General features: G+C 31.8%; 1 pseudogene; it reads left to right on the forward strand.

Annotated features, from left to right (window-relative positions):
- Positions 1-446: 446 nt before the first annotated feature.
- Positions 447-1,836, forward strand: LOC145040611 (CENP-B homolog protein 2-like; annotated as a pseudogene).
- The last annotated feature ends 11,652 nt before the right edge of the window (positions 1,837-13,488 follow it).

Here is a 13,488-nt window from a genome sequence, read left to right on the forward strand (position 1 = left end):
TATATATATATATATATATATATATATATGTTATGTATAAATGTTATATAAATATATATGTACAATAAAACCTTTATAAATTAATAATGTTGAGACTGAGATATTTTATTAATTTAGCAAGATATTATTATATTGATAAATTAATATGCTTATGTTCATGAGAAACTCTCAAATTAATACATCAACCTTCAAAATTTTCATATCCGTTCACTTTACATATTTAAATAAAACAGAAACAAGGACCATCAAAATTCTCATGTACACTCACACATTAATGATTTGTCAAGTTCAATGTACATAGATCTAGATTGATCACTATAAAATATCTAATGAGAAATTTCAAAATCACATCAACTATGACTTCTAACCTAAAATGTGTTAAAAAAATTAACAATAACCAATCAACAACGAAAACTATTATGTGAGTAGCAGAGAGATCCCCAAGAATGCACTCAACAAGATTGGTGAAATGGGTTGAAAAAACCTTCGATTTGAAAGTTAGTCAAGGAACAATATCAAACACTCTTAAGATATCATCAGAGTTCCTATCGGCTAACTTTGACAAATATGTATCTTCCAAGCGTCACAAAGCAGCCAAGTATCCGGATATGGAGAAAGTTGTTTATGAATGGTTTCTCCAACATCAAGAGCGTGTGAATATAACTGGAGAGTTAATCATAGAGAATGTAGTTGAGACGTTGAAGCTTTTGTTTCCACGGGATTCTTTTGAGCATAATCTTTCACAGGGTTAGCTTGAGAAATTCAAGTTAAGGCATGGTATTAAATCGTATCGCCGATTCGGTGAAAGTGGTTCAGTCGACACACATGACATGGAAAATAAATTGGAGTCTATAAGGGAAATTTTTAATCAATTTCCAATTAAATATGTTTTTAATATGGATGAACCGGGTTTGTTTTACAGGGTACAAGCTGACCATTCACTTGCAACAAAACAACTTGAAGGTAGGAAACAAGAAAAGGAAAGACTTAAAATTGTTATCTATTGCAATGCGGATGATCGGAAAAAAATTCCTCTATGGATCATTGATAAGTATGCGAAGCCACGTTGTTTTAAGAATGTCAACATAAATAGCCTAGATTGTGAATTTTGTGCCAACAAAAGAGCATGGATGACTGGGTTGCTTTTCAAATAATATGTTCGTTGGCTAGATGATCAAATGCACGGTTGAAAATTTCTCTTGGTAGTGGTTAATTGTCCAGCCCATTCCAAAAATATTCAAGGGTTGCAAAACATCGAGTTGTTTTTTCTACCGCCAAACATGACTTCAAATATTCAACCATGTGATGCTGGGATAATTAGAGCCTTTAAAATGTACTACCGTAAAAGGTTTTATCGTAAGATTTTGGAAGGTTATGAGTTAGACATTTTTTCCCCAGAAAATATTAATATTTTAGATGTCATCAACTTGGCCGTCTCAGCTTGGAGAAATTGTTCTGCTAATCCAACCGGCTCAAATGATTTAAACAATTTAAATTCTAGAGAAGACATTCGAGAGCTTGAGAACTTGATTACAGGAATCCATTATTAACACAGAATGGATGTGAATGAGTTGTTGGATTATCCAGGTGAAAATAATGAATGTTACGAGGTTCAAAGCATTGAAGAAATTATCGCAAATACCGTTCAAAATTTGGTTGATGATGAAGTTGATGATGCTTCAGTACCTTTGGAACCGGTCACTTGGAAAGAAGCATTGCAAGCGGCAACAACTCTTCACAACTTTTTGTTGCAATACGACAGTGCCTCAACTCTTAAGTGCAATTGCGAGATTCATATTTACTAGACAATTCTACAATTTTGGAATATTTAAGTAATTATTAATTTATAGTTTCACTAGGACCAATACATTTACATTGAGAATTCAAAAAAAAAATCATTATTTTATTATTATATCGATTGGGGTTCAATTTTGTACCGGTCTCAAATTGGAACCGAACAATTATTAATTTTATAGAGGTTATTAATTTATCGAATATTAAATTATAGAGGTTCTACTGTATATTGATGTTTTATAATTTTACCGTTATATTATTTATATTATATATTTAGTTAAAACTTATATATTGATGTTTTATAACTTTACCGTTATATTATTTATATTATATATTTAGTCACAATTATAATAAAAATATGAATTGGACTAAATACATAAACTATACATCAAAGAAAATTGGTTATATGTTGTGTTGGAACAAAGCATCGTAAAGAACAATTTTACATGTACTAATGGTATAATCTTTGCTTTATGAGTATATGTTTAATATCCTTTATTTCACATTGGTTGAAATCTTGATCAAGATGCAGTCATTATGCTGCCCGATTTGTCAGGAAAATTGTATATAATTATAATTGGCAAGTCTAGTAAACTTTATAACTTAATTTTTAAGACTTGGATTACAATTTTTGGAATGATTTGAAAAAATAATAGTCTAATAAACTTTTAACCAAAGTTTACGGCTGAAATGCATGCACACACTGTTAGATTGGTTGAACACGAGATTAGTTTACGACTGAAATGCATGCACACACTGTTAGATTGGTTGAACACGAGATTCCCTATATAAGGTGTACTATTCATCAACTAAAAACACAAAACTTAGTAAAACCATCTGTTTTATAACCCTTAATCCGCAAGGAACGAAGAAATTTTTGTATATATCTATACATGTTGATTACCCTACGTGTGGTTGCTAGCTACAACCTACGTTAACATGCATACATATTTAGTCTATCATTATTTCACAATGTCGATGAAATGTCGGTGATGTTTTCAGCACGCCTCCTTTGCATTGTTTTTCAAATATTTGTGTGTCCATAGTTTGATTATAAGTTCGTTATAGACCCAAAGTTTACTTTAAAACACACGTATAAAATTGAAATAATATTTATACATAACTTAGGCTCGTTATAGACCCAAAGTTTACTTTAAAACACACGTATAAAATTGAAATAATATTTATACATAACTTGGATACTCATATGAGTTGAAATAGGACTGTATGAAGTATGAATGTTTTGCTCAAACAGATAAGATAAGTGTCAGTTAATATCTTATTTAAAATAATACTTAAATAACCTTATGACATGATTTTTGTTGTTTATAAACTTATATTTATTAGGTTATTTACATAAACAAATGTTCTACCTGTATTTGATTACAAGTGTGTAACAATTTAAAATTTTTATACTTTTTCTTTGAAAGAGTACTTTTTGTTTTATATGACTTGATATTCAAATACATTTATGTAAACTACACTTTGGTCATAAAGGTACACAAAGTGAAAACATGTGGAACTCATCAACAATTTTTGTTGACATATTTTAAATGTATGTATCTTTGTGGACTTAAAAACTGGAATACACGTGTTGCATAACATGGAAACCTATTATCTTGCTTTGATGGTTGGCCAATCTGTTAGGCCCTTTTGTTTCATTTCGATTTACATCTAGTTGAACTTGTTTTGTACTATCAAAAGGTGAAATATTTGAACAATGAAATCTCCGTACCGGATAAATAGAATGATGTAATATTATTTAAGTTTTTGTACTATTTGTTGTGTGTATGTTAACCATAATCCAACGATTTTGTTGCTACCCCGACGCTTCTGCCGTCGACCGGGGGTGTGACATATTTGTTCATTCTCTTAACTGGGAAGTGATATCTATGGGCCCCTCGATGATTTGGTGCTGACATTTAAAGTGCTTGGCTGAGCCCTAACTAAATTGATGTGTTCTATTTAGTAGTTAGATGTAATGACAGGAATCATTAATCGGAAATAGAATGTTAAACACTAAGATTGACCCATATCCATGGCTCATGTTCATAAAGATATCTAGAACAAAGGAATAAGTTGATCACTTGTATGAGGATCGAATTTTGATTCTAATCAGAGTCTGGCAGTTGCATTGGATAACTACTCTTTGTTGATTGTTAGTGAACTATTTTAATCCTCAAAGTTAGTGACTTATCCAAGTGGGAGACTGTAGGAAATAGTATCCAATGTTATTAATTGTTTTAGGTTGGCCTCATGAGCCAAATAACATGAGGAAATAGAGATAAATAAGTTGTTAATTAATTAAGAAATTAATAAATTAATTGGAAATTATTTTGGTAGTTAATTAAAAGGTTTTAATTAATTAAAAGGCTTGAATATTAGTTAACCGTAGGGATTAATTGGAATATTTTAGAAGCTCCTGGAAAGCCTATATGAGACTATTTTGATATATCCCTAGATAGGGATAATGCAGGTTTGAACCAGATAAGGATTAACTCTAAAGTTTGAATCCTTTTAGGATTCTATCTACTGCCTATAAATAAACTATTAGGGGTAAACCTTGGAGCTGATTTATCCCCTTACTAAAATCATCCATACTCTACCTTCTCTCTCCCTCTCTCCATAATAAAATTCTCAACCTCTCTCTTAAGAGTTGGAGAATTTCGCATAAACCCTAGTTTGACTTTCATCATTTTGCTTTTGGTGTGGTGGGTCTGATTCCATTAGAGGGTGCTATATTGGATCCTTCACCAATAACAAAGAACTAGTAGTTACGAGATCACAAATAAGCAATAAAGAGGTTAGTAGTTGTTGTTGTTTTTTTAAATACATTGCTAAAACCAGTAAAACCCAAATTCTAGGATGCATGCACACTTAGGTAAATCTCTTGATTGTTTCTGTTACCTTTTGATGTGTACTTGAGGCTAATAATCTCCAGCAGGACTATCCATTGACATATCACACTCTAATTTTGGAGGTTATAAAGTCATGTTTTTAAGTTCATAGTAGTAGGATGATTGTGTTGTTTTTAGAATTTTCCAAATTAAAGGTGATAATACTTATTTCATTACACCCATATAAAAAGTTACACATAGAAGGTGTCTATAAAATATTAAAATTCATGGAGACATGATAATTCATTGATGAAATGGCAAGTCACTTGTTGTATGAAAAAGTGTATTTATTCATAGTTAAGTGTACATTTTCGTAGTCAAAGTGATATGGAAAATAACTGTACAAATGACAATTCACTTGTATGACATAATGTATTTTTTTCGTAGTCAGTACGTATATTTTCATAGTCAAAGTGACATGATAAATCACTACTTAAATGACAATTTACTAGTTGTATGACAAAGTGTACTTTTTTTAGTTAAAGTGATATATATGACAATTCACTAGCTAAATGACAATTAACCGGTGAAATGGCAATTGAATGGTGGCATACTCCGCTAACCATCTATATATAGTTCATTAATTGTCTTCATGAAGCTTACCATGATTGTGGAGTATCTTTGATTAAATGTACCAAATGACATGTCGTAATTGTGGAAGTGAAGTGGTTATAGGACCTCGAGACAATTTTATGCTTGTCCAAAAAAATAGTAGCATGTTTTCGGTCTCCCTATTATTTATATTTCTAGAGATATCAAATAGTCACTAGTTAACCCTAATCTAGAATTTATTAATTTCACAGGGACTACGATGTAGGTGTATTTGTTGAGTTGATGATGAAAAAGGCCATAACAATTCGTTGATAAATGATCAGTTGTTTAGGTGGTAAAACGTCTTGAAACTCAAAATAAGAGGTTGAAGATATATTTGGTTTGTAATATGGTTATATTTGCGACCATAATTGTTTACGACTTGTAACCTTTAACGATATCAGTTGCATTTAAAGTCTACTGCTAATGATATGGATTACGATTAGTATTATCAATTTTGTTTTCTATTAACGGTAGTATCATTTATGTTTTAAAGTGTACTACTAATGATAGCGATTATAATTAGTAGTATCCTCTATGAAATTCAAAATTTGCAAAAAACAAAAAAACAGAAAAAGTTAATACATAGTTTTTTATAAAAGAGTTATCATAATGTTACCTTTCGCAAGTGATTAATTTTAAAATTTCTTTTACAGATAAACTGCAAAAAGAAGAGAAATTTACAAAAATAGCCATTTACACTAATGATATTACAAAAATAACTAAAAAAAAATCGAAATTACAAAAATAGCCACTAATTTCGCAGATGAGAAGCTCCCATCTGCGAAATGGGCTTCTCATCTGCGAAAGTACAAGTGCCTAAAGCACAACTGTGCTTTAAGTACTTGTACTTTCGCAGATGAGAAGGCCCATCTGCGAAATGGGCTCTCATCTGCGAAATACCTTCGATTTTCACTATAAAAACGTTTTTTTTTTTCTTCATTTTTCACCCTTCTCTACACAAAAACTCTCTCTAACTTTGGGCTTATCTCGGAATTTTGGCTAGTTTTTGAAGAAAATGGAGGATTATGTCAACAATCCCGCAAATATAGTTAGATTTTAACTCTTTTAATGTCAACAATCTCTTTATTTTATCATTTGTTGTATTATTTAGTGTTAAAAAAGGGTGATAGTTTTAATATTTTTTTAGTATACTTGAAGTTTAAATGCAAGTAGAGACAAGTAGAGACTGCGTAGATAATGTTTACAATTTGTTATTTTTGTTGTTTTTTTAGTTGTTATATAACATGAAATCTTGTATATTCTAATCGTATAGTTGTTTATATAAAGTGCAAAATAGTCGTTTGTATATATATTTGTCGTATAGGTATAACATTTGTCTAAGTTGAAAATTTGTGGTATATATATTGTTAGAAATTGTTTGTGTTTGTCGTATAAGTAAAACATTTGTATAAGTTGAAAATTTGTGGTATATATATTGTTAGAAATTGTTTGTGTTTGTCGTATAAGTAAAACATTTGTATAAGTTGAAAATTTGTTGTATATATATTGTTAGAAATTGTTTGTGTTTGTCGTATAAGTAAAACATTTGTATAAGTTGAAAATTTGTTGTATATATATTGTTAGAAATTGTTTGTATTTGTCGTGTAAGTTGAAAATTTGTATAAAGTTGTCGTATAACTTGCAAAACTGTTAGTTTGTTTGTCGTTTTATTTTTAAATCTTTTTTTGTTTATATGGTTATAAAATGTTAGTTTTAATTAGAAAGATAAAAATTGTTTATATATTTGTCGCTTAACTTGAAAATTTGTTTAAGTTGAATATTTGTCGTTGATATATTTGTCGTTTAAGTTGAAAATATGTTTAATAAAATGTTTATATAATTATGTATGATATTGTTTTCTATCGTTAATATATTAGTTGTATAACTTGGAAAATTGTTTATATATGTGTATGTTATTGTTTTTTATCGGAAATATATATATTAGTAATTAAGAAATTATATTTGCAGTTCGTAATCATATATTTAAAAAAAAAAATTTTTTAGTTATCTAATTTGTTTTTGTGTTTTTTCTGCAACATGATTTTAGTTTAATTAATACGAAAGCCTTTGCGAACTTAAAAGGCTGTGGCGGTAACATATGTGAAATATTTGAAGTTTTAGAAGATGTCCGACGTGCTATTTTCAGAGATACCGTCTTTGGTTATTTTATTGATGTCCCTCGTTTACAAGGGGACGCATTATTGTTTCATAAAATGTTCCTTCATCAGATCCGGCCGGACCCTGTTTTATATCCAGATGGAATAAAACGTTTATATTTTCGAGTAGGCAATACGAAAATGGTGTATGGGCCGGAAGAGTTTTGTTTGATTATCGGCTTCAATTTTGGGGAGTATCCAAAAAACATTGGGAGAAAAGGGTCAGAAAAATTAATAAGCAGTAAAAAAAGATGTTTACTGCGTGAACGGCTATTTCCGGACCATACTAATAGTTCGGTGAATATCGGCGACCTGAAAAGATTAATTTTAAATCAAACATTCCTAGCACTTGGCGATGTTGATGCAGTTAGAGTATGTTTGATATACATTTTGTGTGAAGGTTTTTTGGGTAAAGAAGTTAACGATCGGGTGGCACAAGATTGGTTTTATTTGGCTGAGAATTTGGATCTCTAGAATAGGTATATTTTGTTTACGTTAAAAATTCTATTTTATTAAAGTTATAATTTATATAATAATCAATTTTGTTTTTTTATTTTGTTAGCTTCGCTTGGGGTAGCTATCTCTGGGATTTTACATATGTTGACCTTGAGGATACATGGAATAAGATACATAATAATTTATCAGTTTCTGAGGGTGGTAAAACTTTAAAGTACTCCGTCTCAGGATTTACGGCTCCAATAAGGGTATAAAAATTTTCTTATATTTAAATTGTTTTATTGTTATATTTTTTATTTTAATTTTAACTTTTATTACTGTAATTGTAAAAAATTGTAGATATGGATATATGAGATGATTCCGGCTGTTCGTGCATGTGGATTTGCATCGAGAAAAAATAAAGACTTGCCTCGGATGAAACGATGGAGCGGAACCAAAAAATTGAAATGGGTTGACGTGACCAAGATTTGGTCAAAGATGCAGGTTTAAAATTAATTCGTTTATTATTAATAAAGTTGATTATTATACTTTTATATGCATTTTTAATATGTTTAATTTTTTAGGCGGGGCTACCACCAAGACAAAACATGCTACCGGGTGATGATGAGATGACATCTTTTTATTATATGTCATTTCAAGAGTATGTATATGGTGAAGGGAAAGCAGTTCCATCCCCAGTACGGGACCATTTTAGGAGACAAGACGAATCTTCGTCTAGTATGTCGTCCAGTGGTCGCTCTCATGGTAGAGGTCGGGGCAGTGGGAAACACAAGCTAGACGAGGTGTTGAAACGGCTACATGCACTGGAGCAGCATGTGTTTATGAACCGACAACCTACAGAGGTTTTTGTTGAAGAAGTGAATAATGACCAATTTTGGAGCGACATTTTTTATGATGGTAGGACAGAGTCACAAAGAAATTATGATGAACAGGTTAGTTACACGATACACTATTTATTAAATTTTATTAACATATATGAATACCTGTGTTCATATTTTATATTTGAAAATATAGGTTGTACAAGATGAAGTGATGAATAAAAACAATACAACTGAAAATGTTTTTGGTGATACTCAAGACGAGAAGGTTGTTATAGATGTTACCTTTACGATTATAATAATTACTTTTTATTAAAGTGTCTTTTTTTATTGAGTAAAAAGTTATATTTTTAATGTAGGTGTTGGAGGAGAGGAATGAGTATGCGGGGAACAAATTTGATGATGATGTGTTTGATGTAAATGATTATAGTGGAGTTAAAGAGGTTATTATAGTTACATTAATATAAATATTTTGTTTATTTAGATATTATTGCTTATTAAATTATGTGTATTTCGTTATTAAGTATAAAATATTATTTTTAATGTAGGAGTGGGAGGAGAGGAATGACAATGCGGGTAACAAATTTGATGATGATGTGCCGGACGAAGACGAACTAATAATAACGGGAAATGTAGATTATTTTCATGATGATGATGATGATAAAGAAGTTACACCCGATAAACCGAGGAGTCGAAACCATCACAATATTTATGCCCTCCTTACACCGAGGTATTCGTCTTATTTATAAACCGATGATTTTATTTTTTTGTGAATTATATGAAAGATATAGATTTAAACATTTCAATATTGTTTTTAGTTGCACACGACACCGAAGCAAAAAATAAGAACAAAAAAGAAGGTTGATATGAAATCAACAAGCCCCGTTCCTCCTCCAGTTTTTGGTGTTGCTCATGACTTCTCCATGTTGCGCCTGCAACCTTACGTAGCAGGCGATGAGGATGTCATCCAAAATTATGTATTGCATTCATATGATGTCCAGCATCGTTTGTTTAATTTCGTGTTAGATAGAGATTTTTGGAGCTCATTGTTTGGGCATACACACGACGGATGGTTGGAGTCAGCGGTAAATTAATTGTTAATTAATTCTTTTAAAAGTTAATTGTTTTTTAGTCAATAACAAAAGTATCATGTGTGCAGCATATAACCATTTGGTACCGACTTTTGATGGAGGGACGGTTTGAGAGCGACCGACATACAATAATGCCTCCAAATTTTTTTGTTTCTCATGCTTTGGAAGAAGGACAGGACTGGAGGGCGTTTATGGCTGGTATTGCTACGTACCCCAACTTCATGGTTGCTTGGTGGGATGTTGATACGGTAAACTTAATAGTTTATATTGAAAATAATATCGTTTTTTTGTTATGTTTTTGTTGTATTGTGATGTAAATAAACATAATTTTATTTTCTGATCCTTATACAGGTCTTATTGTCGATTCATTCATCCCCAAATCATTGGCTATTTGGGGAACTACGATTAGCGTCAATGGAAGTGCATATTTATGACAGTCTTGGTAGAGGTGCTTATGAAAAATTCCAATCTGAAGGAATCTTTTCCAAATTTGAACGTCGGTTGGCAAATTATTTGGACAAGATTAAGTATTGGGCCCGGAGGAACATCCCAAGGATTCCATTGAATATGCAATTCATTTATGAAGAAAACGTTCCCCAACAAAGTAGTCATTTGGGAGATTGCGGTGTATTTCTTTGTATGTTTATGGAGCAATTGGTTTCAGGTCAACCAATACGTGTTCTTATTGACCCAAAGAACGCAGCTTTAGAGTTCCGTATCCGGATGGCAAAAATTATTTGGGGGTCTTGTCTTGGTCCTATGTAGTTGGATTATATAAATGTATATACAAATTGATGTTGGATTTCATTATTAGTTCATTTTTACAGTTTACTCAACGGACGGCAAAAAATATAACGTTACGACAATTACAACAAATTAATGACCTACTAATTACTTAACATTACATACAACATAAGAACGACTACAACATTTGTTTTAACGTTACAAATACAACAATTTATTGACCTAACAACTTCAAAACCATAAAAACAATATTGAAAAGCTTACAACTTGTAAACAAGAACTGCCAAGAACAACACCCAACTACAAACCAACGCTATCTTTAACTTCTTATTTTCTGATTGAAAGAGCTTATTAGAGTTAGCTACTTTAGCTATTACCATAGAAGATTGGTCCTTCTCTTCATCAACCCAACTGATAAACCCGCATTTTGGTCCCTGTTAAATTTAATATTCACAGTAAGAAAATAAATTTGTGTGATGTAAACACGAGGGTTTAAATTTGAATGGCGTTAACAACATGATACCAAATATGGGCAAGCGTAAAACAATCTTCCTGGGTTTTTAGATGTTCCCGAAATCCTAACGATACGTTCTCCTCCGCAATTGCAGTATGCCATTAGCCTTGTTTTTCTTATAAATAGGAGTTGCTTTAACTGATACAGTTTTCATACTGAGTGACACCCTTTTATAGTAGAAATCATGTTACAGACAAATCTTTTTGACTATGAATTGAACTGGTTTGACTATGAATTCAAAAAGTTGAACTACGAAATCCAGACAAGTACATTCTGTAGTATTGTCTTGTCGGTCAGTGAAATTTGACTATGAAATGAACTGGTTTGACTATGAATTCAAAAAGTTGAACTACGAAATCCAGACAAGTACATTCTATAGTATTGTCTTGTCGGTCAGTGAAATTTGACTATAAAATGAACTGGTTTGACTATGAATTCAAAAAGTTGAACTACGAAATCCAGACAAGTACATTCTGTAGTATTGTCTTGTCGGTCAGTGAAATTTGACTATGAAATGAACTGGTTTGACTATGAATTCAAAAAGTTGAACTACGAAATCCAAACAAGTACATTCTATAGTATTGTCTTGTCGGTCAGTGAAATTTGACTATGAAATGAACTGGTTTGACTATGAATTCAAAAAGTTGAACTACGAAATCCAGACAAGTACATTATGTAGTATTGTCTTGTCGGTCAGTGAAATTTGACTATGAAATGAACTGGTTTGACTATGAATTCAAAAAGTTGAACTACGAAATCCAGACAAGTACATTCTGTAGTATTGTCTTGTCGGTCAGTGAAATTTGACTATGAAATGAACTGATTTGACTTTGAATTCAAAAAGTTGAACTACGAAATCCAGACAAGTACGTTCTGTAGTATTGTCATGTCGGTCAGTGAAATTTGACTATGAAATGAACTGGTTTGACTACGAATTTAAAAGGTTAAACTATGAATTGTGAACATTAGAGATACAATATTTTCTATTTATAATCTCATTTTATTGATATTTCATTTGTGTGATGATTGTAGAGCACTTTCATCGGTTTTGAAAATGAGTACTAACATCGGAAGAAGCTTTTCTCAACTACCAATTTTCTTGCATAACCTTCAACGAACAAATCCTAATACCTTCACAGCCATCAAGAAAACCGATACCAACCGCTTTCAATTCTGTTTTGTGGCTTTAGGTTGCGTGGTATAACATACTAATTTTATTGAGTTATATAATATTTCATGGTAATGTATCTCGATTAGTTTTTACTCATCACTAATATGTGTTCGTTTTTATGTAGATTCGTACCTTCCTTAGGTGCATGATACCACTGATATATGTGGGTTATTTACCCCTTATTGGGAGCTATCTGACAACAATGTACTTTGCAGTGGCTTTAGATGGAAATCATGAACCACTACTCTTAGCAATTGGTTTGGGAACCTTAGAGTGTGAAGAATCATGGAGATGGTTCATGATGAGGTTAAAAGATTGTTTAGGTGACGACATAGAGGTTGGTTTCATAAGCAACCTGTGTGATAAAATAGAATTTGGTGTTTATAGTGCCTACCCGGATTCCTATCATGGATATTATCCTAAAGATATAGCTCGAAAGATACGTGACTGTGTGGGACATAACAGTACGGAAGTTGAATCGTTGTTTTGGAAGTCATGCAATGCATATAGCATTGATGATTTTTAATTGTGTTTGGAAAGGTTGCAAACTGCATGTAGGAAATCACCTTTCTTTTCCTTGCTTAGGAGTCCAATTTACTGGCTTGACGATATTCCGATTTCAAAATGGACACGAGCATTTTTCCCAAAAATACGCTACAATGTTAAATCGATTGACGTCCCTGATATTTTGCAAATTATATCCAGACGTGAGTTTCCTATAACAACGATAATTGAGTTAATCACCACGTCGATACAATCAAAGTATGATGAACGGGCCGACATGGCGGGTAAGGGAGATTGTTTTATTTACTTTTTTTAATGTGTTATTATTTTTATTAAAATATCAAATTTTACAGGGAGGTTTTCTGGTGGGTTGACCCCTTACATTGAGAGTAAAGTTCAAAAATGTGTCAACAAGTCTTACAATTGGAATGCAAGACATTTGTATGGGGATACATATCAAGTCGATGACAATTTTGCCACCACCAACGTACAACTTGAACGAAGGGTATGTAGTTGTGGTAAATGGCAAAAAAGCGGTATACCATGTGCCCACGCATAGCATGTCTAAGAACCCGTACATCTGAATCCATAAACAGATTGGTTAATTATAAGTTCACTAGTTATGTGTATCGACTTGCATATGGATCTGAGTTGGTGAATACTATACCATCACATGTGCATTGCGAAATACCAAATGAAACGGTGGTCCTGTTACCTCCCTCAATGCAGTAGTTATTCATGTAGCACCT

This window comes from Lactuca saligna, chromosome 4 (assembly GCF_052625555.1).
Source record: "Lactuca saligna cultivar CGN05327 chromosome 4, ASM5262555v1, whole genome shotgun sequence".
Classification (NCBI taxonomy): Eukaryota; Viridiplantae; Streptophyta; class Magnoliopsida; order Asterales; family Asteraceae; genus Lactuca; species Lactuca saligna.